Here is a 23,319-nt window from a genome sequence, read left to right on the forward strand (position 1 = left end):
CTCTCCTGGTGCTCAGGTTTGACTTTCCAACTGCTTTACTATCAATCTCCCAACTTGGAGAGACAGCCCCTTTAACCTCCTGGTTCGCACACGTTGCCAATTTGGCAGAGGATGGAAGGGAAGAGGGAGAACCAATGAGAGAGTAGCTGTTAGGCATTTGGACGGGCACATGTCACTCTAATTTCCCGGCAGGAAGAAGAATTAACCAGAGTCTCAGCCACCCACCGGGAACCAGTATAGGTCCTGAACCAAAATTTTGGACTTGCGTACAGCTCACAAAAAACGAGTTGGAAAATGGAGCTCAGGGCCACAGCAATTCACAAACTGGCAGAGTAATAAAGGACAACTATCGTCCAAAAATCTGTTGAGGGAAGGCAACGAGGCAGACTTGAAAGCCAGGCAGAATAGCAGGAAACAGATTTCAAGAGGTACGTTGGAATCGCCTTGAAAGCACAGGAAGAGGGGCACAACTTCGACAATGACGCAGTTGGCCAAAAAGGGTGTATGCGTTTTCTCCTGAATATATTCAGGAGAAAACGCATTCTCCCTTTTTGGCCAAACAAGCAAGCGGGCAATGCAAATCTGCACTACAAAGAAGTATCACTTCCCACCGGTCAAAAGGGACATCCACAAAATGTGTAAAAACCAGAAAGGCAAGACTGGCCCTGGAGAACAGGGAGCGTTGTTATGCTGATGGGCGGGATGTAAATTGCCAACTGCCTCACTGGAGGAGTGCATTGCGTTCCCTAATGCAAGTAAACAACAGAGGTACAGAGCCAAGGGCACTTCCAGTCCAGGGAATATACATTGGGAAAACGGAAAATCAATAAGACAGAGCCACCCCCAAATTTAGGGCTGCACTGCTTACAAGAACCTCAACTTGGGTACACCTTAAATATCCCAGGAAATATAAAAATGGTTCAAAAAACTGTGGTATTTATGTCCGATGGAATATCCCTCTGCCATGAAATCAATGTCATAAGACCAGGAGCAGCAAAGTGAGTGGATTCAGGTACGATGATTCTAAGTGAAATAAGTCACACAGAAAAAGAAACTTATCATAAGATATGACTTATGAAGATCCTGTAAACATGGCTACACATGAACTGAGTTAGGAAAGAGACCAGAGTCTCACATTTAGAAAACACTCTTATGCCTGCTTAAGGGGAAAGGAGAGGTGGCGTGATTCATAAAACCAGAGTTTGATATAAGCACAGGTACCATTTCCAAAACCAACTGTGGAATAGACAAGACCTACACCTTCCTCAGTGAAAGGGACTCAAAACCCCATATTTCTCGCAGAGGAATAGATCTAACTAGTAAGAATCTGAAAACCTATGTATTGATATGTCTCTGTAAGGGAATCAAGTGTGTCTAGACTGGCATAAACATGGAAGCGAGAATTAGCTCAAACCCACTATAAAAAGGAATTTCAAAAACAAAACCAAAAAACAGGGAAATTCTTTACATTTCCTTCAGGGTCTCTGATGAAACCTGGAATGACCCTATCTACAATGACAGATTGATGTGGCATAAGGCTGGACACTTGGGACTGAGAGGATTGGTGAGATTGGGTGAGCAAATGCAGACCCTTTAAAGCAAAAATGCATGGCCCCCATTCCATGGGTCCCAACTCTCCATGTTGAAGGGAATATTACTACAGCTATAACATGTACGACAAACCTAGAGAATGGACACACTGTGAATACAAAAGGTTTCTAAAACTCAACGAGTAGTCCCTCTCCTGTTGCTCCGGTTTGACTTTCCAACTGCTTTACTATCAATCTCCCAACTTGGAGAGACAATCCCTCTAACCTCCTCGTTCGCACAGGTTGCCAATTTGGCAGAGGATGGAAGGGAAGAGGGAGAACCAATGAGAGAGTAGCTGTAAGGCATTTGGACGGGCACATGTCACTCTAATTTCCCGGCAGGAAGAAGAATTAACCAGAGTCTCAGCCAACCACCGGGAACCAGTATAGGTCCTGAACCAAAATTTTGGACTTGCGTACAGCTCACAAAAAACGAGTTGAAAAATGGAGCTCAGGGGCACAGCAATTCACAAACTGGCAGAGTAATAAAGGACAACTGTCGTCCAAAAATCTGTTGAGGGAAGGTAACGAGGCGGACTTGAAAGCGAGGCAGAATAGCTGGAAACAGATTTCAAGAGGTACGTTGGAATCGCCTTTAAAGCACAGGAAGAGGGGCACAACTTCGACAATGACGCACTTGGCCAAAAAGGGCGTATGCGTTTTCTCCTGAATATATTAAGGAGAAAACGCATACGCCCTTTTTGGCCAAGCAAGCAATCGGGCCATGCAAATCTGCACTACAAAGAAGTATCACTTCCCACCGGTCAAAAGGGACATCCACAAAATGTGTAAAAGCCAGAAAGGCAAGACAGTCCCTGGAAAACCGGGAGCCTTGTTATGCTGATGGGCGCGATGTAAATTGCCAACTGCCTCACTGGAGGAGTGCATTGCGTTCCCTAAAACAAGTAAACAACAGAGCTACAGAGCCAAGGGCACCACCAGTCTAGGGAATATACTTTGGGAAAACTGTAAATCAATAAGACAGGGCCACCCCCAAATTTAGGGCTGCACTGCTTATGAGAACCTCAACTTGGGTACACCTTAAATATCCCAGGAAATATAAAAATTGTTCAAAAATCTGTGGTATTTATGTCTGATGGAATATCCCATAGCCATGAAATCAATGTCATAAGACCAGGAGCAGCAAAGTGAGTGGATTCAGGTACGATGATTCTAAGTGAAATAAGTCACACAGAAAAAGAAACTTATCATAAGATATCACTTATGAAGATCCTGTAAACATGGCTACACATGAACTGAGTTAGGAAAGAGAACAGAGTCTCACATTTAGAACACACTCTTATGCATGTTAAGGAGAAAGGAGAGGTGGGGTGATGCATAAAACCAGAGTTTGATATAAGCAGAGGTACCATTTCTAAAACCAACTGTGGAATAGACAAGACCTACACCTTCCTCAGTGAAAGGGACTCAAAACCCCATATTTCTCGCAGAGGAATAGATCTAACTAGTAAGAATCTGAAAACCTATGTATTGATATGTCTCTGTAAGGGAATCAAGTGTGTCTAGACTGGCATAAACATGGAAGCGAGAATTAGCTCAAACCCACTATAAAAAGGAATTTCAAAAACAAAACCAAAAAACAGGGAAATTCTTTATATTTCCTTCAGGGTCTCTGATGAAACCTGGAATGACCCTATCTACAATGACAGATTGATGTGGCATAAGGCTGGACACTTGGGACTGAGAGGATTGGTGAGATTGGGTGAGCAAATGCAGACCCTTTAAAGCAAAAATGCATGGCCCCCATTCCATGGGTCCCAACTCTCCATGTTGAAGGGAATATTACTACAGCTATAACATGTACGACAAACCTAGAGAATGGACACACTGTGAATACAAAAGGTTTCTAAAACTCAACGAGTAGTCCCTCTCCTGGTGCTCCGCTTTGACTTTCCAACTGCTTTACTATCAATCTCCCAACTTGGAGAGACAATCCCTCTAACCTCCTCGTTCGCACAGGTTGCCAATTTGGCAGAGGATGGAAGGGAAGAGGGAGAACCAATGAGAGAGTAGCTGTAAGGCATTTGGACGGGCACATGTCACTCTAATTTCCCGGCAGGAAGAAGAATTAACCAGAGTCTCAGCCAACCACCGGGAACCAGTATAGGTCCTGAACCAAAATTTTGGACTTGCGTACAGCTCACAAAAAACGAGTTGAAAAATGGAGCTCAGGGGCACAGCAATTCACAAACTGGCAGAGTAATAAAGGACAACTGTCGTCCAAAAATCTGTTGAGGGAAGGTAACGAGGCGGACTTGAAAGCGAGGCAGAATAGCTGGAAACAGATTTCAAGAGGTACGTTGGAATCGCCTTTAAAGCACAGGAAGAGGGGCACAACTTCGACAATGACGCACTTGGCCAAAAAGGGCGTATGCGTTTTCTCCTGAATATATTAAGGAGAAAACGCATACGCCCTTTTTGGCCAAGCAAGCAATCGGGCCATGCAAATCTGCACTACAAAGAAGTATCACTTCCCACCGGTCAAAAGGGACATCCACAAAATGTGTAAAAACCAGAAAGGCAAGACAGTCCCTGGAAAACCGGGAGCCTTGTTATGCTGATGGGCGCGATGTAAATTGCCAACTGCCTCACTGGAGGAGTGCATTGCGTTCCCTAAAACAAGTAAACAACAGAGCTACAGAGCCAAGGGCACAACCAGTCTAGGGAATATACTTTGGGAAAACTGTAAATCAATAAGACAGGGCCACCCCCAAATTTAGGGCTGCACTGCCTTCAAGAACCTCAACTTGGGTACACCTTAAATATCCCAGGAAATATAAAAATGGTTCCAAAATCTGTGGTATTTATGTACGATGGAATATCCCTCAGCCATGAAATCAATGTCATAAGACCAGGAGCAGCAAAGTGAGTGGATTCAGGTACGATGATTCTAAGTGAAATAAGTCACACACAAAAAGAAACTTATCATAAGATATCACTTATGAAGATCCTATAAACATGGCAACACATGAACTGAGTTAGGAAAGAGAAAGAGTCTCACATTTAGAAAACACTCTTATGCCTGCTTAAGGGGAAAGGATAGGTGGGGTGATGCATAAAACCAGAGTTTGATATAAGCACAGGTACCATTTTTAAAACGAACTGTGGAATAGACAAGACCTACACCTTCCTCAGTGAAAGGGACTCAAAACCCCATATTTCCCGCAGAGGAATAGATCTGGCAAGTAAGAATCTTAAAACCTATGTATTGATATGTCTCTGTAAGCGAATCAGGTGTGTCTAGACTGGCATAAACATGGCATCGAGAATCAGCTCAAACCCACTGTAAAAAGGAATTTCAAAAACAAAACCAAAAAACAAGGAAATTCTTTACATTTCCTTCAGGGTCTCTGATGAAACCTGGAATGACCCTATCTACAATGACAGCTGGATGTGGCATAAGGCTGGACACTTGGGACTGAGAGGATTGGTGAGATTGGGTGAGCAAATGCAGACCCTATAAAGCAAAAATGCATGGCCCCCTTTCCATGGGTCCCAACTCTCCATGTTGAAGGGAATATTACTACAGCTATAACATGTACGGAAAACCTAGAGAATGGACACACTGTGAATACAAAAGGTTTCTAAAACTCAACGAGTAGTCCCTCTCCTGGTGCACCGCTTTGACTTTCCAACTGCTTTACTATCAATCTCCCAACTTGGAGAGACAACCACTTTAACCTCCTGGTTCGCACAGGTTCCCAATTTGGCAGAGGATGGAAGGGAAGAGGGAGAACCAATGAGATAGTAGCTGTTAGGCATTTGGACGGGAACATGTCACTAATTTCTCGGCAGGAAGAAGAATTAACAAGAGTCACAGCCACACACCGGGAACCAGTATAGGTCCTGAACCAAAATATTGGACTTGCGTACAGCTAACAAAAAATGAGTTGAAAAATGGAGCTCAGGGGCACAGCAATTCACAAACTGGCAGAGTAATAAAGGACAACTATCGGCCAAAAATCTGTTGAGGGAAGGCAACGAGGCGGATTTGAAAGCGAGGCAGAATAGCAGGAAACAGATTTCAAGAGGTACCTTGGAATCGCCTTTACAGCACAGGAAGAGGGGCACAACTTCGACAATGACGCACTTGGCCAAAAAGGGCGTAGGCGTTTTCTCCTGAATATATTCAGGAGAAAATTCATACGCCCTTTTTGGCCAAGCAAGCAAGCGGGCAATGCAAATCTGCACTACAAAAAGTATCACTTCCCACCGGTCAAAAGGGACATCCACAAAATGTGTAAAATCCAGAAAGGCAAGACAGGCCCTGGAGAACAGGGAGCATTGTTATGCTGATGGGTGGGATGTAAATTGCCAACTGCCTCACTGGAGGAGTGCATTGCGTTCCCTAAAACAAGTAAACAACAGAGCTACAGAGCCAAGGGCACTTCCAGTCTAGGGAATATACCTTGGGAAAACTGAAAATCAATAAGACAGAGCCACCCCCAAATTTAGGGCTGCACTGCTTACAAGAACCTCAACTTGGGTACACCTTAAATATCCCAGGAAATATAAAAATGGTTCAAAAAACTGTGGTATTTCTGTACGATGGAATATCCCTCAGCCATAAAATCAATGTCATAAGACCAGGAGCAGCAAAGTGAGTGGATTAAGGTACGATGATTCTAAGTGAAATAAGTCACACAGAAAAAGAAACTTATCATAAGATATCACTTATGAAGATCCTGTAAACATGGCTACACATGAACTGAGTTAGGAAAGAGAACAGAGTCTCACATTTAGAAAACACTCTTATGCCTCCTTAAGGGGAAATGATAGGTGGGGTGATGCATAAAACCAGAGTTTGATATAAGCACAGGTACCATTTCTAAAATCAACTGTGGAATAGACAAGACCTACACCTTCCTCAGTGAAAGGGACTCAAAACCCCATATTTCCCGCAGAGAAATAGATCTGACTAGTAAGAATCTTAAAACCTATGTATTGATATGTCTCTGTAAGGGAATCAAGTGTGTCTAGACTGGCATAAACATGGCAGTGAGAATCAGCTCAAACCCACTATAAAAAGGAATTTCAAAAACAAAACCAAAAACAGGGAAATTGTTTACATTTCCTTCAGGGTCTCTGATGAAACCTGGAATGACCCTATCTACAATGACAGCTGGATGTGGCATAAGGCTGGACACTTGGGACAGAGAGGATTGTTGAGATTGGGTGAGCAAATGCAGACCCTTTAAAGCAAAAATGCATGGCCTCCATTCCATGGGTCCCAACTCTCCATGTTGAAAGGAATATTACTACAGCTATAACATGTACGGGAAACCTAGAGAATGGACACACTGTGAATACAAAAGGTTTCTAAAACTCAACGAGTAGTCCCTCTCCTGGTGCTCCGGTTTGACTTTCCAACTGCTTTACTATCAATCTCCCAAATTGGAGAGACAACCCCTTTAACCTCCTGGTTCGCACAGGTTGCCAAATAGGCAGAGGATGGGAGGGAAGAGGGAGAACCAATGAGAGAGTAGTTGTTAGGCATTTGGACGGGCATATGTCACTCTAATTTCCCGGGAGGAAGAAGAATTAACCAGAGTCTCAGCCACCCACCGGGACCCAGTATAGGTCCTGAACCAAAATTCTGGACTTCCGTACAGCTCACAAAAAACGAGTTGAAAAATGGAGCTCAGGGGCACAGCAATTCACAAACTGGCAGAGTAATAAAGGACAACTGTCGTCCAAAAATCTGTTGAGGGAAGGCAACGAGGCGGACTTGAACGCGAGGCAGAATAGCAGGAAACAGATTTCAAGAGGTACGTTAGAATCGCCTTTAAAGCACAGGATGAGGGGCACATCTTCGACAATGACACACTTGGCCAAAAAGGGCGTATGCGTTTTCTCCTGAATATATTCAGGAGAAAAAGCATACGACCTTTTTGGCCAAGCAAGCAAGTGGGCAATGCATATCTGCACTACAAAGAAGTATCAATTCCCACCGGTCAAAAGGGACATCCACAAAATGTGTCAAAACCAGAAAGGCAAGACAGGCCCTGGAGAACAGGGAGCCTTGTTATGCTGATGGGCGGGATGTAAATTGCCAACTGCCTCACTGGAGGAGTGCATAGCGTTCCCTAAAACAAGTAAACAACAGAGCTACAGAGCCAAGGGCACTTCCAGTCTAGGGAAGATACCTTGGGAAAACTGAAAATCAATAAGACAGAGCCACCCCCAAATTTAGGGCTGCACTGCTTACAAGAACCTCAACTTGGGTACACCTTAAATATCCCAGGAAATATAAAAATTGTTCGAAAAACTGTGGTATTTATGTACGATGGAATATCCCTCAGCCATGAAATCAATGTCATAAGACCAGGAGCAGCAAAGTGAGCGGATTCAGGTACGATGATTCTAAGTGAAATAAGTCACACAGAAAAAGAAACTCATCATAAGATATCACTTATGAAGATCCTGTAAACATGGCTACACATGAACTGAGTTAGGAAAGAGAACAGAGTCTCACATTTACAAAACACTCTTATGCCTGCTTAAGGGGAAAGGATAGGTGGGGTGATGCATAAAACCAGAGTTTGATATAAGCACAGGTACCATTTCTAAAATCAACTGTGGAATAGACAAGACCTACACCTTCCTCAGTGAAAGGGACTCAAAACCCCATATTTCCCGCAGAGGAATAGATCTGACTAGTAAGAATCTTAAAACCTATGTATTGATATGTCTCTGTAAGGGAATCAAGTGTGTCTAGACTGGCATAAACATGGCATCGAGAATCAGCTCAAAACCAATATAAAAAGGAATTTCAAAAACAAAACCAAAAAACAGGGAAATTCTTTACATTTCCTTCAGAGTCTCTGATGAAACCTGGAATGACCCTATCTACAATGACAGCTGGATGTGGCATAAGGCTGGACACTTGGGACTGAGAGGATTGGTGAGATTGGGTGAGCAAATGCAGACCCTTTAAAGCAAAAATGCATGGCCCCCATTCCATGGGTCCCAACTCTCCATGTTGAAGGGAATATTACTACAGCTATAACATGTATGGGAAACCTAGAGAATGGACACACTGTGAATACAAAAGGTTTCTAAAACTCACCGAGTAGTCCCTCTCCTGGTGCTCCGGTTTGTCTTTCCAACTGCTTTACAATCAATCTCCCAACTTGGAGAGACAACCCCTTTAACCTCCTGGTTCGCACAGGTTGCCAATTTGGCAGAGGATGGAAGGGAATAGGGAGAACCAATGAGAGAGTAGCTGTTAGGCATTTGGACGGGAACATGTCACTAATTTCCCGGCAGGAAGAAGAATTAACCAGAGTCTCAGACACCCACCGGGAACCAGTATAGGTCCTGAACCAAAATTTTGGACTTGCATACAGCTCACAAAAAACGAGTTGAAAAATGGAGCTCAGGGGCACAGCAATTCCCAAACTGGCAGAGTAATAAAGGACAACAATCGTCCAAAAATCTGTTGAGGGAAGGCAACGAGACGGACTTGAAAGCAAGGCAGAATAGCAGGAAACAGATTTCAAGAGGTACCTTGGAATCGCATTTAAAGCACAGGAAGTGGGGCACAATTTCGAAAATGACACACTTGGCCAAAAAGGGCGTATGCGTTTTCTCCTGAATATATTCAGGAGAAAACGCATACGCCCTTTTTGGCCAAGCAAGCAAGCGGGCAATGCAAATCTGCACGACAAAGAAGTATCACTTCCCACCGGTCAAAAGGGACATCCACAAAATGTGTAAAAACCAGAAAGGCAAGACAGGCCCTGGAGAACAGGGAGCCTTGTTATGCTGATGGGCGGGATGTAAATTGACAACTGCCTCACTGGAGGAGTGCATTGCGTTCCCTAAATGAAGTAATCAACAGAGCTACAGAGCCAAGGGCACATCCAGTCTAGGGAATATACCTTTGGATAACTGAAAATCTATAAGACAGAGCCACCCGCAAATTTAGGGCTGCACTGCTTACAAGAACCTCAACATGGGTACACCTTAAATATCCCAGGAAATATAAAAATGGTTTAAAAAACTGTGGTATTTATGTACGATGGAATATCCCTCAGCCATGATATCAATGTCATAAGACCAGGAGCAGCAAAGTGAGTGGATTCAGGTACGATGATTCTAAGTGAAATAAGTCACACAGAAAAAGAAGCTTATCATAAGATATCACTTATGAAGATCCTGTAAACATGGCTACACATGTACTGATTTAGGAAAGAGAACAGAGTCTCACATTTAGAAAACACTCTTATTCCTGCTTAACGGGAAAGGAGAGGTGGGGTGATGCATAAAACCAGAGTTTGATATAAGCACAGGTACCATTTCTAAAACCAACTGTGGAATAGACAAGACCTACACCTTCCTCAGTGAAAGGGACTCAAAACCCCATATTTCCCGCAGAGGAATAGATCTGACTAGTAAGAATCTTAAAACCTATGTATTGATATGTCTCTGTAAGGGAATCAAGTGTGTCTAGACTGGCATAAACATGGCAGTGAGAATCAGCTCAAACCCACTATAAAAAGGAATTTCAAAAACAAAACCAAAAAACAGGGAAATTCTTTACATTTCCTTCAGGGTCTCTGATGAAACCTGGAATGACCCTATCTACAATGACAGCTGTATGTGGCATAAGGCTGGACACTTGGGAATGAGAGGATTGTTGAGATTGGGTGAGCAAATGCAGACCCTTTAAAGCAAAAATGCATGGCTCCCATTCCATGGGTCCCAACTCTCCATGTTGAAGGGAATATTACTACAGCTATAACATGTACGGGAAACCTAGAGAATGGACACACTGTGAATACAAAAGATTTCTAAAACTCAACGAGTAGTCCCTCACCTGGTGTTCCGGTTTGACTTTCCAACTGCTTTCCTATTAATCTCCCAACTTGGAGAGACCACCCATTTAACCTCCTCGTTCGCACAGGTGGCCAATTTGGCAGAGGATGGAAGGGAAGAGGGAGAACCAATGAGAGAGTAGCTGTTAGGCATTTGGACGGGCACATGTCACTCTAATTTCCCGGCAGGAGGAAGAATTAACCAGAGTCTCAGCCACCCACCGGGAACCAGTATAGGCCCTGAACAAAAATTTTGGCCTTGCGTACAGCTCACAAAAAACGAGTTGAAAAATGGAGCTCTGGGGCACAGCAATTCACAAACTGGCAGAGTAATAAAGGACAACTATCGTCCAAAAATCTGTTGAGGGAAGGCAACGAGGCGGACTTGAAAGCGAGGCAGAATAGCAGGAAACAGATTTCAAGAGTTACCTTGGAATCGCCTTTAAAGCACAGGAAGAGGGGCACAATTTCGACAATGACGCACTTGGCCAAAAAGGGCGTATGTGTTTTCTCCTGAATATATTCAGGAGAAAAAGCATACGCCCTTTTTGGCCAAGCAAGCAAGTGGGCAATGCAAATCTGCACTACAAAGAAGTATCACTTCCCACCGGTCAAAAGGGACATCCACAAAATGTGCAAAAATCAGAAAGGCAAGACAGGCCCTGGAGAACAGGGAGCCTTGTTATGCTGATGGGCGGATTGTAAATTGCCAACTGCCTCACTGGAGGAGTGCATTGCGTTCCCTAAAACAAGTAAACAACAGAGCTACAGACCCAAGGGCACTTCCAGACTAGGGAAGATACCTTGGGAAAACTGAAAATCAATAAGACAGAGCCACCCCCAAATTTAGGGCTGCACTGCTTACAAGAACCTCAACATGGCTACACCTTACATATCCCAGGAAATATAAAAATGGTTCAAAAATCTGTGGTATTTATGTACGATGGAATATCCCTCAGCCATGAAATCAATGTCATAAGACCAGGAGCAGCAAAGTGAGCGGATTCAGGTACGATGATTCTAAGTGAAATAAGTCACACAGAAAAAGAAACTCATCATAATATATCACTTATGAAGATCCTGTAAACATGGCTACACATGAACTGAGTTAGGAAAGAGAACAGAGTCTCACATTTACAAAACACTCTTATGCCTGCTTAAGGGGAAAGGATAGGTGGGGTGATGCATAAAACCAGATTTTGATATAAGCACAGGTACCATTTCTAAAATCAACTGTGGAATAGACAAGACCTACACCTTCCTCAGTGAAAGGGACTCAAAACCCCATATTTCCCGCAGAGGAATAGATCTGACTAGTAAGAATCTTAAAACCTATGTATTGATATGTCTCTGTAAGGGAATCAAGTGTGTCTAGACTGGCATAAACATGGCATCGAGAATCAGCTCAAAACCAATATAAAAAGGAATTTCAAAAACAAAACCAAAAAACAGGGAAATTCTTTACATTTCCTTCAGAGTCTCCGATGAAACCTGGAATGACCATATCTACAATGACAGCAGGATGTGGCATAAGGCTGGACACTTGGGACTGAGAGGATTGGTGAGATTGGGTGAGCAAATGCAGACCCTTTAAAGCAAAAATGCATGGCCCCCATTCCATGGGTTCCAACTCTCCAGGTTGAAGGGAATATTACTACAGCTATAACATGTACGGGAAACCTAGAGAATGGACACACTGTGAATACAAAAGGTTTCTAAAACTCAACGAGTAGTCCCTCTCCTGGTGCTCCGGTTTGACTTTCCAACTGCTTTACTATCAATCTCCCAACTTGGAGAGACAATCCCTTTAACCTCCTCGTTCGCACAGGTTGCCAATTTGGCAGAGGATGGAAGGGAAGAGGGAGAACCAATGAGATAGTAGCTGTTAGGCATTTGGACGGGCACATGTCACTCTAATTTCCCGGCAGGAAGAAGAATTAACCAGAGTCTCAGCCACCCACCGGGAACCAGTATAGGTCCTGAACCAAAATTTTGGACTTCCGTACAGCTCACAAAAAACGAGTTGAAAAATGGAGCTCAGGGGCACAGCAATTCACAAACTGGCAGAGTAATAAAGGACAACTGTCGTCCAAAAATCTGTTGAGGGAAGGCAACGAGGCGGACTTGAAAGCGAGGCAGAATAGCAGGAAACAGATTTCAACAGGTACGTTAGAATCGCCTTTAAAGCACAGGATGAGGGGCACAATTTCGACACTGACGCACTTGGCCAAAAAGGGCGTATGCGTTTTCTCCTGAATATATTCAGGAGAAAAAGCATACGCCCTTTTTGGCCAAACAAGCAAGCGGGCAATGCAAATCTGCACTACAAAGAAGTATCACTTCCCACCGGTCAAAAGGGACATCCACAAAATGTGTCAAAACCAGAAAGGCAAGACAGGCCCTGGAGAACAGGGAGCATTGTTATGCTGATGGGCGGGATGTAAATTGCCAACTGCCTCACTGGAGGAGTGCATAGCGTTCCCTAAAACAAGTAAACAACAGAGCTACAGAGCCAAGGTCACTTCCAGTCTAGGGAAGATACCTTGGGAAAACTGAAAATCAATAAGACAGAGCCACCCCCAAATTTAGGGCTGCACTGCTTACAAGAACCTCAACTTGGGTACACCTTAAATATCCCAGGAAATATAAAAATTGTTCGAAAAACTGTGGTATTTATGTACGATGGAATATCCCTCAGCCATGAAATCAATGTCATAAGACCAGGAGCAGCAAAGTGAGCGGATTCAGGTACGATGATTCTAAGTGAAATAAGTCACACAGAAAAAGAAACTCATCATAAGATATCACTTATGAAGATCCTGTAAACATGGCTACACATGAACTGAGTTAGGAAAGAGAACACAGTCTCACATTTACAAAACACTCTTATGCCTGCTTAAGGGGAAAGGATAGGTGGGGTGATGCATAAAACCAGAGTTTGATATAAGCACAGGTACCATTTCTAAAATCAACTGTGGAATAGACAAGACCTACACCTTCCTCAGTGAAAGGGACTCAAAACCCCATATTTCCCGCAGAGGAATAGATCTGACTAGTAAGAATCTTAAAACCTATGTATTGATATGTCTCTGTAAGGGAATCAAGTGTGTCTAGACTGGCATAAACATGGCATCGATAATCAGCTCAAAACCAATATAAAAAGGAATTTCAAAAACAAAACCAAAAAACAGGGAAATTCTTTACATTTCCTTCAGAGTCTCTGATGAAACCTGGAATGACCCTATCTACAATGACAGCTGGATGTGGCATAAGGCTGGACACTTCGGACTGAGAGGATTGGTGAGATTGGGTGAGCAAATGCAGACCCTTTAAAGCAAAAATGCATGGCCCACATTCCATGGGTCCCAACTCTCCATGTTGAAGGGAATATTACTACAGCTATAACATGTATGGGAATCCTAGAGAATGGACACACTGTGAATACAAAAGGTTTCTAAAACTCACCGAGTAGTCCCTCTCCTGGTGCTCCGGTTTGTCTTTCCAACTGCTTTACAATCAATCTCCCAACTTGGAGAGACAACCCCTTTAACCTCCTGGTTCGCACAGGTTGCCAATTTGGCAGAGGATGGAAGGGAATAGGGAGAACCAATGAGAGAGTAGCTGTTAGGTATTTGGACGGGAACATGTCACTAATTTCCCGGCAGGAAGAAGAATTAACCAGAGTCTCAGACACCCACCGGGAACCAGTATAGGTCCTGAACCAAAATTTTGGACTTGCATACAGTTCACAAAAAACGAGTTGAAAAATGGAGCTCAGGGGCACAGCAATTCCCAAACTGGCAGAATAATAAAGGACAATCGTCCAAAAATCTGTTGAGGGAAGGCAACGAGACGGACTTGAAAGCAAGGCAGAATAGCAGGAAACAGATTTCAAGAGGTACCTTGGAATCGCCTTTAAAGCACAGGAAGTGGGGCACAATTTCGAAAATGACACACTTGGCCAAAAAGGGCGTATGCGTTTTCTCCTGAATATATTCAGGAGAAAACGCATACGCCCTTTTTGGCCAAGCAAGCAAGCGGGCAATGCAAATCTGCACGACAAAGAAGTATCACTTCCCACCGGTCAAAAGGGACATCCACAAAATGTGTAAAAACCAGAAAGGCAAGACAGGCCCTGGAGAACAGGGAGCCTTGTTATGCTGATGGGCGGGATGTAAATTGACAACTGCCTCACTGGAGGAGTGCATTGCGTTCCCTAAATGAAGTAATCAACAGAGCTACAGAGCCAAGGGCACAAACAGTCTATGGAATATACCTTTGGATAACTGAAAATCTATAAGACAGAGCCACCCGCAAATTTAGGGCTGCACTGCTTACAAGAACCTCAACATGGGTACAACTTAAATATCCCAGGATATATAAAAATGGTTCAAAAAACTGTGGTATTCATGTACGATAGAATATCCCTCAGCCATGATATCAATGTCATAAGACCAGGAGCAGCAAACTGAGTGGATTCAGGTACGATGATTCTAAGTGAAATAAGTCACACAGAAAAAGAAACTTATCATAAGATATCACTTATGAAGATCCTGTAAACATGGCTACACATGTACTGATTTAGGAAAGAGAACAGAGTCTCACATTTAGAAAACACTCTTATGCCTGCTTAAGGGGAAAGAAGAGGTGGGGTGATGCATAAAACCAGAGTTTGATATAAGCACAGGTACCATTTCTAAAACCAACTGTGGAATAGACAAGACCTACACCTTCCTCAGTGAAAGGGACTCAAAACCCCATATTTCCCACAGAGGAATAGATCTGACTAGTAAGAATCTTAAAACCTATGTATTGATATGTCTCTGTAAGGGAATCAAGTGTGTCTAGACTGGCATAAACATGGCCGTGAGAATCAGCTCAAACCCACTATAAAAAGGAATTTCAAAAACAAAACCAAAAAACAGGGAAATTCTTTACATTTCCTTCAGGGTCTCTGATGAAACCTGGAATGACCCTATCTACAATGACAGCTGGATGTGGCATAAGGCTGGACACTTGGGAATGAGAGGATTGTTGAGATTGGGTGAGCAAATGCAGACCCTTTAAAGCAAAAATGCATGGCTCCCATTCCATGGGTCCCAACTCTCCATGTTGAAGGGAATATTACTACAGCTATAACATGTACGGGAAACCTAGAGAATGGACACACTGTGAATACAAAAGGTTTCTAAAACTCAACGAGTAGTCCCTCACCTGGTGTTCCGGTTTGACTTTCCAACTGCTTTCCTATTAATCTCCCAACTTGGAGAGACCACCCATTTAACCTCCTCGTTCGCACAGGTGGCCAATTTGGCAGAGGATGGAAGGGAAGAGGGAGAACTAATGAGAGAGTAGCTGTTAGGCATTTGGACGGGCACATGTCACTCTAATTTCCCGGCAGGAAGAAGAATTAACCAGAGTCTCAGCCACCCACCGGGAACCAGTATAGGCCCTGAACAAAAATTTTGGCCTTGCGTACAGCTCACAAAAAACGAGTTGAAAAATGGAGCTCTGGGGCACAGCAATTCACAAACTGGCAGAGTAATAAAGGACAACTATCGTCCAAAAATCTGTTGAGGGAAGGCAACGAGGCGGACTTGAAAGCGAGGCAGAATAGCAGGAAACAGATTTCAAGAGTTACCTTGGAATCGCCTTTAAAGCACAGGAAGAGGGGCACAATTTCGACAATGACGCACTTGGCCAAAAAGGGCGTATGTGTTTTCTCCTGAATATATTCAGGAGAAAAAGCATACGCCCTTTTTAGCCAAGCAAGCAAGTGGGCAATGCAAATCTGCACTACAAAGAAGTATCACTTCCCACCGGTCAAAAGGGATATCCACCAAATGTGTAAAAACCAGAAAGGCAAGACAGGCCCTGGAGAACAGGGAGCCTTGTTATGCTGAAGGGAGGGATGTAAATTGCCAACTGCCTCACTGGAGCAGTGCATTGCGTTCCCTAAAACAAGTAAACAACAGAGCTACAGAGCCAAGGGCACATCCAGTCTAGGGAATATACCTTGGGAAAACTGAAAATCAATAAGACAGAGCCACCTCCAAATTTAGGGCTGCACTGCTTACAAGAACCTCAACTTGGGTACACCTGAAATATCCCAGGAAATATAAAAATGGTTCAAAAAACTGTGGTATTTATGTACGATGGAATATCCCTCAGCCATGAAATCAATGTCATAAGACCAGGAGCAGCAAAGTGTGTGGATTCAGGTACGATGATTCTAAGTGAAATAAGTCACACAGAAAAAGAAACTTATCATAAGATATCACTTATGAAGATCCTGTAAACATGGCTACACATGAACAGAGTTAGGAAAGAGAACAGTGTCTCACATTTACAAAACACTCTTATGCCTGCTTAAGGGGAAAGGATAGGTGGGGTGATGCATAAAACCAGAGTTTGATATAAGCAAAGGTACCATTTCTAAAATCAACTGTGGAATAGACAAGACATACACCTTCCTCAGTGAAAGGGACTCAAAACCCCATATTTCCCGCAGAGGAATACATCTGGCAAGTAAGAAACTTAAAACCTATGTATTGATATGTCTCTGTAAGGGAATCAAGTGTGTCTAGACTGGCATAAACATGGCATCGAGAATCAGCTCAATACCACTATAAAAAGGAATTTCAAAAACAAAACCAAAAAACAGGGAAATTCTTTACATTTCCTTCAGGGTCTCTGATGAAACCTGGCATGACCCTATCTAAAATGACAGCTGGATATGGCATAAGGCTGGGCACTTGGGACTGAGAGGATTGGTGAGATTGGGTGAGCAAATGCAGACCCTTTAAAGCAAAAATGCATGGCCCCCATTCCATGGGTCCCAACTCTCCATGTTGTAGGGAATATTACTACAGCTATAACATGTATGGGAAACCTAGAGAATGGACACACTGTGAATACAAAAGTTTTCTAAAACTCAACGAGTAGTCCCTCTCCTGGTGCTCCGGTTTGTCTTTCCAACTGCTTTACTATCAATCTCCCAACTTGGAGAGACAACCCCTTTAACCTCCTAGTTCGCACAGTTTGCCAATTTGGCAGAGGATGGAAGGGAAGAGGGAGAACCAATGTGAGAGTAGCTGTTAGGCATTTGGACGGGAACATGTCACTAATTTCCCGGCAGGAAGAAGAATTAACCATAGACTCAGCCACCCACCGGGAACCAGTATAGTTACGGAACCAAAATTTTGGACTTGCATACAGCTCACAAAAAACGAGTTGAAAAATGGAGCTCAGGGGCACAGCAATTCACAAACAGGCAGAGTAATAAAGGACAACTATCGTCCAAAAATCTGTTGAGGGAAGGCAACGTGGCGGACTTGAAAGCGAGGCAAAATAGCAGGAAACAGATTTCAAGAGGGACCTTGGAATCGCCTTTAAAGCACAGGAAGTGGGGCACAATTTCGACACTGACGCACTTGGCCAAAAAGGGCGTATGCGTTTTCTCCTGAATATATTCAGGAGAAAACGCATACGCCCTTTTTGGCCAAGGAAGCAAGCGGGCAATGCAAATCTGCACTCCAAAGAAGTATCACTTCCCACCGGTCAAAAGGGACATCCACAAAATGTGTAAAAACCAGAATGGCAAGACAGGCCCTGGAGAACTGGGAGCCTTGTTATGCTGATGGGCTGGATGTAAATTGCCAACTGCCTCACTGGAGGAGTGCATTGCGTTCCCTAAAACAAGTAAACAACAGAGCTACAGAGCCAAGGGCACTTCCAGTCTAGGGAAGATACCTTGGGAAAACTGAAAATCAATAAGACAGAGCCACCCCCAAATTTAGGGCTGCACTGCTTACAAGAACCTCAACATGGCTACACCTTACATATCCCAGGAAATATAAAAATGGTTCAAAAATCTGTGGTATTTATGTACGATGGAATATACCTCAGCCATGAAAACAATGTCATAAGACCAGGAGCAACAAAGTGAGTGGATTCAGGTACGATGATTCTAAGTGAAATAAGTCACACAGAAAAAGAAACTTATCATAAGATTTCACTTATGAAGATCCTGTAAACATGGCTACACATGAACTGAGTTAGGAAAGAGAACAGAGTCTCACATTTAGAAAACACTCTTATGCCTGCTTAAGGGGAAAGGAGAGGTGGGGAGATGCATAAAACCAGAGTTTGATATAAGCACAGGTACCATTTCTAAAACCAACTGTGGAATAGACAAGACCTACACCTTCCTCAGTGAAAGGGACTCAAAACCCCATATTTCCCGCAGAGGAATAGATCTGACTAGTAAGAATCTTAAAACCTATGTATTGATATGTCTCTGTAAGGGAATCAAGTGTGTCTAGACTGGCATAAACATGCAAGCGAGAATCAGCTCAAACCCACTATAAAAAGGAATTTCAACAACAAAACCAAAAAACAGGGAAATTCTTTACATTTCCTTCAGGGTCTCTCATGAATCCTGGAATGACCCTATCTATAATGAAAGCTGGATGTGGCATAAGGCTGGACACTTGGGACTGAGAGGATTGGTGAGATTGGGTGAGCAAATGCAGATACTTTAAAGCTAAAATGCATGACCCCATTCCATGGGTCCCAACTCTCCATGTTGAAGGGAATATTACTACAGCTATAACATGTACGGCAAACCTAGAGAATGGATACACTGTGAATACAAATGGTTTCTAAAACTCAACGAGTAGTCCCTCTCCTGGTGCCCCGGTTTGACTTTCCAAATGCCTTACTATCAATCTCCCAACTTGGAGAGAAAGCCTCTTTAACCTCCTGGTTCGCACAGGTTGCCAATTTGGCAGAGGATGGAAGGGAAGAGGGAGAACCAATGAGAGAGTAGCTGTTAGGCATTTGGACGGGCACATGTCACTCTAATTTCCCGGCAGGAAGAAGAATTAACCAGAGTCTCAGCCACCCACCGGGAACCAGTATAGGCCCTGAACAAAAATTTTGGCCTTGCGTACAGCTCACAAAAAACGAGTTGAAAAATGGAGCTCTGGGGCACAGCAATTCACAAACTGGCAGAGTAATAAAGGACAACTATCGTCCAAAAATCTGTTGAGGGAAGGCAACGAGGCGGACTTGAAAGCGAGGCAGAATAGCAGGAAACAGATTTCAAGAGTTACCTTGGAATCGCCTTTAAAGCACAGGAAGAGGGGCACAATTTCGACAATGACGCACTTGGCCAAAAAGGGCGTATGTGTTTTCTCCTGAATATATTCAGGAGAAAAAGCATACGCCCTTTTTGGCCAAGCAAGCAAGTGGGCAATGCAAATCTGCACTACAAAGAAGTATCACTTCCCACCGGTCAAAAGGGATATCCACCAAATGTGTAAAAACCAGAAAGGCAAGACAGGCCCTGGAGAACAGGGAGCCTTGTTATGCTGAAGGGAGGGATGTAAATTGCCAACTGCCTCACTGGAGCAGTGCATTGCGTTCCCTAAAACAAGTAAACAACAGAGCTACAGAGCCAAGGGCACATCCAGTCTAGGGAATATACCTTGGGAAAACTGAAAATCAATAAGACAGAGCCACCTCCAAATTTAGGGCTGCACTGCTTACAAGAACCTCAACTTGGGTCCACCTGAAATATCCCAGGAAATATAAAAATGGTTCAAAAAACTGTGGTATTTATGTACGATGGAATATCCCTCAGCCATGAAATCAATGTCATAAGACCAGGAGCAGCAAAGTGTGTGGATTCAGGTACGATGATTCTAAGTGAAATAAGTCACACAGAAAAAGAAACTTATCATAAGATATCACTTATGAAGATCCTGTAAACATGGCTACACATGAACAGAGTTAGGAAAGAGAACAGTGTCTCACATTTACAAAACACTCTTATGCCTGCTTAAGGGGAAAGGATAGGTGGGGTGATGCATAAAACCAGAGTTTGATATAAGCACAGGTACCATTTCTAAAATCAACTGTGGAATAGACAAGACATACACCTTCCTCAGTGAAAGGGACTCAAAACCCCATATTTCCCGCAGAGGAATACATCTGGCAAGTAAGAAACTTAAAACCTATGTATTGATATGTCTCTGTAAGGGAATCAAGTGTGTCTAGACTGGCATAAACATGGCATCGAGAATCAGCTCAATACCACTATAAAAAGGAATTTCAAAAACAAAACCAAAAAACAGGGAAATTCTTTACATTTCCTTCAGGGTCTCTGATGAAACCTGGCATGACCCTATCTAAAATGACAGCTGGATATGGCATAAGGCTGGGCACTTGGGACTGAGAGGATTGGTGAGATTGGGTGAGCAAATGCAGACCCTTTAAAGCAAAAATGCATGGCCCCCATTCCATGGGTCCCAACTCTCCATGTTGAAGGGAATATTACTACAGCTATAACATGTATGGGAAACCTAGAGAATGGACACACTGTGAATACAAAAGTTTTCTAAAACTCAACGAGTAGTCCCTCTCCTGGTGCTCCGGTTTGTCTTTCCAACTGCTTTACTATCAATCTCCCAACTTGGAGAGACAACCCCTTTAACCTCCTAGTTCGCACAGTTTGCCAATTTGGCAGAGGATGGAAGGGAAGAGGGAGAACCAATGTGAGAGTAGCTGTTAGGCATTTGGACGGGAACATGTCACTAATTTCCCGGCAGGAAGAAGAATTAACCATAGACTCAGCCACCCACCGGGAACCAGTATAGTTACGGAACCAAAATTTTGGACTTGCATACAGCTCACAAAAAACGAGTTGAAAAATGGAGCTCAGGGGCACAGCAATTCACAAACAGGCAGAGTAATAAAGGACAACTATCGTCCAAAAATCTGTTGAGGGAAGGCAACGTGGCGGACTTGAAAGCGAGGCAAAATAGCAGGAAACAGATTTCAAGAGGGACCTTGGAATCGCCTTTAAAGCACAGGAAGTGGGGCACAATTTCGACACTGACGCACTTGGCCAAAAAGGGCGTATGCGTTTTCTCCTGAATATATTCAGGAGAAAACGCATACGCCCTTTTTGGCCAAGGAAGCAAGCGGGCAATGCAAATCTGCACTCCAAAGAAGTATCACTTCCCACCGGTCAAAAGGGACATCCACAAAATGTGTAAAAACCAGAATGGCAAGACAGGCCCTGGAGAACTGGGAGCCTTGTTATGCTGATGGGCTGGATGTAAATTGCCAACTGCCTCACTGGAGGAGTGCATTGCGTTCCCTAAAACAAGTAAACAACAGAGCTACAGAGCCAAGGGCACTTCCAGTCTAGGGAAGATACCTTGGGAAAACTGAAAATCAATAAGACAGAGCCACCCCCAAATTTAGGGCTGCACTGCTTACAAGAACCTCAACATGGCTACACCTTACATATCCCAGGAAATATAAAAATGGTTCAAAAATCTGTGGTATTTATGTACGATGGAATATACCTCAGCCATGAAAACAATGTCATAAGACCAGGAGCAACAAAGTGAGTGGATTCAGGTACGATGATTCTAAGTGAAATAAGTCACACAGAAAAAGAAACTTATCATAAGATTTCACTTATGAAGATCCTGTAAACATGGCTACACATGAACTGAGTTAGGAAAGAGAACAGAGTCTCACATTTAGAAAACACTCTTATGCCTGCTTAAGGGGAAAGGAGAGGTGGGGAGATGCATAAAACCAGAGTTTGATATAAGCACAGGTACCATTTCTAAAACCAACTGTGGAATAGACAAGACCTACACCTTCCTCAGTGAAAGGGACTCAAAACCCCATATTTCCCGCAGAGGAATAGATCTGACTAGTAAGAATCTTAAAACCTATGTATTGATATGTCTCTGTAAGGGAATCAAGTGTGTCTAGACTGGCATAAACATGCAAGCGAGAATCAGCTCAAACCCACTATAAAAAGGAATTTCAACAACAAAACCAAAAAACAGGGAAATTCTTTACATTTCCTTCAGGGTCTCTCATGAATCCTGGAATGACCCTATCTATAATGAAAGCTGGATGTGGCATAAGGCTGGACACTTGGGACTGAGAGGATTGGTGAGATTGGGTGAGCAAATGCAGATACTTTAAAGCTAAAATGCATGACCCCATTCCATGGGTCCCAACTCTCCATGTTGAAGGGAATATTACTACAGCTATAACATGTACGGCAAACCTAGAGAATGGATACACTGTGAATACAAATGGTTTCTAAAACTCAACGAGTAGTCCCTCTCCTGGTGCCCCGGTTTGACTTTCCAAATGCCTTACTATCAATCTCCCAACTTGGAGAGAAAGCCTCTTTAACCTCCTGGTTCGCACAGGTTGCCAATTTGGCAGAGGATGGAAGGGAAGAGGGAGAACCAATGAGAGAGTAGCTGTTAGGCATTTGGACGGGCGCATGTCACTCTAATTTCCCGGCAGAAAGAAGAATTAACCAGAGTCTCAGCCACACACCGGGAACTAGTATAGGTCCTGAACCAAAATTTTGGACTTGCGTACAGCTCACAAAGAACGAGTTGAAAAATGGAGCTCAGGGGCACAGCAGTTCACAAACTGGCAGAGTAATAAAGGACAACTATCGTCCAAAAATTTGTTGATGGAAGGCAACGAGGCGGACTTGAAAGCGAGGCAGAATAGCAGGAAAAAGATTTCAAGAGGTACCTTGGAATCGCCTTTAAAACACAGGAAGAGAGGCACAACTTCTACAATGACGCCCTTGGCCAAAAAGGGCGTATGCGTTTTCTCCTGAATATATTCAGGAAAAAACGCATATGCCCTTTTTGGCCAAGCAAGCAAGCGGGCAATACAAATCTGCACTACAAAGAATTATCACTTCCCACCGTTCAAAAGGGACATCCACAAAATGTGTAAAAACCAGAAGAGCAAGACAGGCCCTGGAGAACAGGGAGCCTTGTTATGCTGATGGGCGGGATGTAAATTGCCCACTGCCTCACCGGAGG

Source organism: Mesoplodon bidens (genome assembly GCF_964165515.1).
Source record: "Mesoplodon bidens genome assembly, contig: HAP1_SCAFFOLD_69, whole genome shotgun sequence".
In the NCBI taxonomy this organism is placed as follows: Eukaryota; Metazoa; Chordata; class Mammalia; order Artiodactyla; family Ziphiidae; genus Mesoplodon; species Mesoplodon bidens.